The sequence below is a fragment of the Colletotrichum scovillei genome, assembly GCF_011075155.1.
Source record: "Colletotrichum scovillei strain TJNH1 chromosome Unknown Contig00006, whole genome shotgun sequence".
In the NCBI taxonomy this organism is placed as follows: Eukaryota; Fungi; Ascomycota; class Sordariomycetes; order Glomerellales; family Glomerellaceae; genus Colletotrichum; species Colletotrichum scovillei.
The window spans coordinates 3,326,484-3,332,803 of record NW_023336264.1 but is presented as its reverse complement, the minus strand read 5'-3'; positions in this window follow the sequence as shown (position 1 = coordinate 3,332,803).

Below are 6,320 nucleotides of genomic sequence, written 5' to 3'. Positions count from 1 at the left end.
GTAATACCAAGGAGACCAACAGGGACATGCGGATACCTTGCGGAAGAAGAAAAGTAAAGCTACTGTATCCGTATAGTCAGATGGAACGCAAAAATGATAGGTACTGGCACACTGGATCATCAGTCAGCCATCCTGGCCGCGACTGCTTGCGAATGCTGTGCGACAAGGGCTTGATGACTGGGTAGCGAGTACATACCACGTGCATACTTATCATGATAGCTTCCAAAAGCTTCGTCGATCGAAGGACGCCCGCTTGTGCTCGGTGGTTGTAGCAATGGCAGCGAGCGGAAGAGCACGGCGGCGCGGGTTGTGTCGCAAAGCTAGTGGCAGCAAATATGAGCGTTGGTCACAGCTAGTGAGTTGTATCCGTAACAGCCTCATGTCGACCATTCTTGCATGTCTCGTGGGACGAAAAGAAACCACGGCGGGCAAGCGGGGATGAGCGAAGATGTGGGGGCGAAGGACGGTTAGTAAATAATGGGACTGTCCGTCTATGGCGTCTTAATCTCTGTTGGCGTGCCTGGCACTGGGAAGAAGGGGTGTGAAGTGTCGAATATCGGTAAGTTGAGCTTGAACCGGGGTTGAGGTGGCATCAAGCCAGTCGAAGGAGAAAGGAATCGTCAGGGTAGCATTGGACAGCGGTAGTCATGGCGGTGATGGCTGGCTCAATTAGCGGCGGCGGCAACCGGTAAGGGTGAGACTGATCTTGTTAGCGTATGGAAGGGGTGGTGAAGACTGAAAAGGGCAGAAAACCAAAATCTTTCACTGCCTCATCCTCATCGACGTTACGTGCCCACACCCCTCCTTTTCCCATCCAAGCCATCTCTCCTCCTTAGCCCGCATTTAACTTGCTGAGATCGGCGAGGTCTCTGCCTACGTGCGGATAGGCACGCACGTAGGAGACCAAAAGCACACTATCCGTTGTTTGCCGTCATGTCGAGTAGCGGGTACGTGTCGCCTCTGCTTCAAAACCCTACATCTGCTGGTTAGACCCAGGTACTGGATACCTCGAAACAGGTGGTGCCACCTCTACAAATAGATGCAGCCAGTGCTTCAACTTTTCAAGCATATCTCATCGTGACTTTCTGCGCCCGGCTCACAGGAACCGCCTCTCGTGCTACGACGAGTCATGATCTGCATCGCAAAGTTATTGAGCACTCATATCTTCTGTCTGGCTGCTTTGATCCAGATCGTAAGATCCAGCTGGCCTTGGGATGGGTCCTCCTTTGCCGAGAATGACTGTCAACAGTCAGTGTCCAGCTTTGAGGCCAGGTGCTCATGGCTTTACTCTCGCAAGTCTCGTGAGCTTGGCTTACTTTCGATGTATCGATATACGGAGTACCCAATGCCCATAGCCTCGCTCGCGTGGCATACCGTTGTTTTCAATGCCGACCGTCCGCATGCTTCCTCTGTTCAAGTATCAGCATGCTGAAGCTCCGGTCAGTTATTATTGTACTGAACGACGAGTCTTTTGCAAGAGAACAGAAGACACACCGGAGAGAGTCCGGCAGCCAGACCATCCCCAGTCCCAGCCGCTCCACAGTGAAGAACGCCTTGATTGCCATTACCCGGTCAGACAGCCGCTAAAATCGCAAAGGGTGCTGGGCCCATGGCACTGGTTAAAGAGTGGCACCGGCCGGATACTTTTGTCCATCTCGAAGCCAGGCCCGCTGGGCTACGCTAGGCAACTGACGCTGTCCTCATCTGTCTGACAAGGGACTCATCATCTCCGAGCCAATCCCTGGCATCTTTCAGCACGTTGGAATCTCTGGGGCCGGGACTAGGGCCGGGGTCCTAGCTCGCTGGATGACAAGCCATGGCCATATCATGACCCATGTCTAGAATTGTGTGTGCGTGTATGTGCTGGTTCCCGCATTCGGTCGGACTAGGTAAATCGTCATGGGCAGCTGCAATTGCCGCCGCGTGGTGTGGTAAAGGTAAACGGCACCTTCGCACGTACACCGTACCCGGATTCTTGCTGAGTCGTCCAAGTGAGAAGTCTTGAGTCTGTGTGTATTCTATGGGCTGATGGCCCGTACTGTACTTCCGCCGGGTAGCTGAGAGGTAAATACAGTCATTCGTACTTTCGCGAACTGAACCACCTGGGGCAGTGTGAATACCTATCTGGAATTCTGAACCCGAAGAATGCTCAAAGAAGTACTCCGTAGATGGCCGTGGATGGCGTTGTCTCGCCCCGTTGTATGGTCCCGATGGTCGGTGCTTTCTGTCAAGTTCCCCCATCCATGCAAGACGCCCAATCAGTCTTCAGGGGGTTCTCCCGGTGGCCCGCGCGTGAACAGTAGATCATCTGGTGGAACCGACCTTACCAGGGCTGGTTCGAGGGTTGGCGGATTCTTAGTCGACAACCTCGAAGTGACCTTGGGAAGCCTGTTATCCCTGCCCTGTTTCATTTTCATCTCTGGCAGACCATAAGACGGACTGCCCACTAGTATGTATACAGCTTGACCCACCAAGAGTCGACCCCTGAGATCCCTGACTTCTCAAGCCTGGCTAGCCGGCATGACAGCTTTGCGCATTAAAGTGTTCTTGTCGGTAGGCCCCGGTTTCACCGAGGCCCCAGTTGCTCTGCCCTGCCAGCCTGGTTCTGTTCATCAAAGAATGCTAAACAGGACACAGTTAGCACACCACCCCTTGAGCACAAACGGCCGAGCGTCACCCGGGCTTTATTTAGCTCGAGGGTGATATTGTCCCCATAGAACCTTGGAAGTCCGAAAGGTCTCGTTGCTAGCAATAAACACGTCAGTGATTTGCGGCTGTTATTGGTTTGTCGCGGATCCTATACTTGGTGGTAACCTGGAGCTTGACGCCCCGTTTTGTGCAACATGCGGGTCGTAGTCACCTAGCATGAATTGCTTTGCGCCATCTTCACTGATTTCTTCCAACCCAAGGCTGTCTTCGTATTGACGAGAAAGCCTGGTGACTTATGGAAGAAGAAGAGGCACTCCGCATGGTGTCGCCTGCTATGCCAGATATACCCCTGGCCCCGTAACCGTACAGTACGCTTTATGTTGGGTTAATAAGACTCAAAGGATCGAAGCAGTGCGTATTGGAATAGCTGAGGTCGGCAGTGAAGTTGGGGCAGTAGACTTGAGCGTTCAAAGTCAAGATCGACCAGATACTAGCGGAGTTGAGTGCGTGCGTGCTTTCTTGTCTGGTTCACAGACCTACGTAGTAGGTAGACGGCCCTGCACCGGGTATTCAGATGTACATATGGATAATGCATTGGACCGGGGGTCAAGGCTCGTCAATCGTGCGCGAATAAGGAAACTTGCATGCTGATCATCTCGCGGAAGCAAATTTGGCTTTTGTCTATCCAGCCACGCCCTCAAGTAACCTGGTGCACGAAACCAAATATGGTCGGACAGACTTCCGCCGACTGACAAGGAGTAGGATCGCTGGCCTTCAGTATCCGTACGTCCTTGGTCCCGGTATATGATGCGCAGGGAAGGAGAGACGGCTGCTGTCTGAAGGGCACCGACCTCCGCGAGAAATCGGGAGACCTCTGGTATCGAGGAAGCGTATCCGTGTCGTCGTCTTAAATCGAGAGAGCTTCGATCAGCCACGCGTCCTTGTGGCGCGGGTGGGCACAGCACAAAGCTGACAGCCATAATTCTAGCAAACCCGAGAATGTGGCTGGGATGGTGAGCCTGCCTTATCTTGATCACCGCTTCGTATTGGTGCATGAGCGAGAACGCGACGGCGAGGATTTCCAACCTTCGTTAAGTCGTCGACTGAAAGGCGGCCGTGAAAGGGACGAAGCGTGCCCGTATGCGAACACATGAAAGAGAACGTGGGCTATGAGTAGTGAGCTACGGATAGTCAGTATCGAACCATCGACCGAGACGCGAGAATCAAATGGGCGTAAGCCCGACTCGGTCGAGACTTTGGCAAAGTGCACTGTTAATGCGCAGTGTTGGACGAAAGATGGTGTGTCGGTGACAAGACACGCCGATGCTGGAGGACAACTTCTGTGACAAGTCCAAGTGGCCCACGGATAGTAGCCGTGTGATCCGGCCATTGGGAATGGCAGGCTTCAATGGCTCAGACTTTGAAAAGGTCTCACCGGGCTGCAATCGCCCTTGAATAACACGGTAGTGTTCTCCATACTGTGTTGGGCCTTGAATGGTGGTAGGATGAAGGCGCAGACGTACTGTGTAAGTAGCCAGATAGATGAGTCGAAAGTATTGGCCAATGTGGCTTCCAATGATGAGGTGGTATGCCCAAGGGTCTAAGTGAGTGATATATTCCACTGAAGATCATGCTGTCCTAGGCAGGCCGCAGGCGGGTGTGCGCAGAGAGTGTTGCATTAGGTTTCAAGGTCTCCAGGGCCCACGGCACACCCCCTATGAAGTTTGTGAAGCGAGGAAATCAGTGACCAGCTGGACGTCAGCAGCGGAATGTTGGCAATAGCGCCCTGGGTACACCGGTATCCATGTGGACTGAGAGACATATCTAGGTGCAGTTGGTACTTTGGCGGCATACAAGCTAATTCTGATCAGCCGTCTCCGCACTGATGTCTACCGGTATCTCAGTGGTGCAGGGATGCCGCTTCAGCAGGGCTCGCCTTGCTGATCTGAAATGTTGGCTAACACTAGACTACTAGCCTGTGGATGGGCAAATAGGGTAGAGGATACTTGCTCACAGCTCACAGGGTAAGCCAAGTGACCGGGACTTGAGATCGCGAGGCTATTCTGTTAGCGGGTTGTTGCACCTACTTGATATTCGTAAGCGGTGGGTGGAGGCGGCACGGTGCCGCCATACAAGTAAACACCATTGATGGAGAGACCATTCCGTACCTATGTCTGTAAGCTTCGAACGATTGCTAGTGAATCGTATTTGGCTCCGTTCCGGGGAACGTTTAGGGAGATGGATGGATGTTGAAGAGATCTCGCCTCTTCAGGCAGGTGGTGCGTGAACCTTGAAGGCTAAGGTACTGAGCCAGGGCGTCAACTTTCGAATGACCGAGGCGCTGTCCAGGTACCTAGGTAGGTAACCACGTAACTTACCTGATGTTAGGCACACCACCGAAACGAGCCTTGTTCGCGCCTTCCCACTGCCGGAGAAAGGTCGAACGGGCAGCGAGGCAGGACAACCGGGGTGCTGTCTCCCCAAGGTCTGTTGCTAATTACGTGGCAGAGAAGCGACGCATACAATGGTTTGGTCATAAGCCAGGACAGGGCCACGGGGTTTGGTGTGTAAGGTACTGAGTAGTGCAGAGTGTACGGAGTAGAGAGTGTTGCCAAGGCTCCACAGACGATTCAACCAGGTCTGCAATAGCTCGCTGGGTATCGGGAAGCTTATGGGATGTCAAATGTGCATCGACAAGGCCTAAAGTGGATGAGAATGGCAAGCACGCGGCACGATGCTTTCCTACGACGTGACGGCGTGATGCAGAACGTCGAAACCGAGCATTGCTGTTCATTGGCCCGATGATGCAACCAATCAAGCGGATGGTACGTTCCCAAGACTTAGCAGCAGCCGAAGGATTGAAATGGGTGACGTGGTGGTAGCAGGGGCAAGTTTCCCAGGAATATTCGCCGGGCATGAGATCTAGGTAGGTACACAGGCGAAGGTGAGGGTGTGAGGGCGACAAGATAATTGGGCGGCAAACTCTGCGCGACGCTTGCTTATGTTAACGCAAGATAATATCCAAGCATCGTCTCTCCTGGGAGGATCCGTCTGATGGGAGCAGAAAGACTTCAGCCGGGAAACGGGAGGGATCCGTTGTCGCCAACTGGGGAGGGGTGGAGGGCGTGTTCTGAGAAGTTATAACTCTGAATCGCTGTGGCATCGATAAGCCTTCGGTCACGTACCGTTAATGGCGTTTGGATGAAACGAAGATGGAAGGAAATCCAACGATGAAAGCGAGCGAGGCGACAGCGAGGTCACGTGCGCGGTGTCTCGTGTGTTCTTGTGTGCGTGTGTGCTTCGCGAGTTCACGCGTCCCATCTCACATGGTAGACGACCGTGCTTGGGTGAGTCCAGGGCGGCTAGACCCAGAGTCCCAGACCATCTTTTGTAGCCCGCAAAAGAGTGGAAAACCTAGGTGCGTATGCAGGCTGCAAGGTGCGGCCTGAGTGCACGCTGCAGCAGTTGCAGCCGCAGGACACGAAGAAGGCGGAGACCCTCAGCCAACCCCGGCACCCTCCCGTTCTAAATTCTGGTATTCCGATGAGACTTATTAGCACTCAAACACCTCAACGCTGTTGGACCAGTCCTGTTTAAAGCCTAACAACCGGCAGTCTTGCGCACTCCCCAGTGTTGTTGCCGCTTGATGCGCCGGCTGGAGTCTGGAGAGC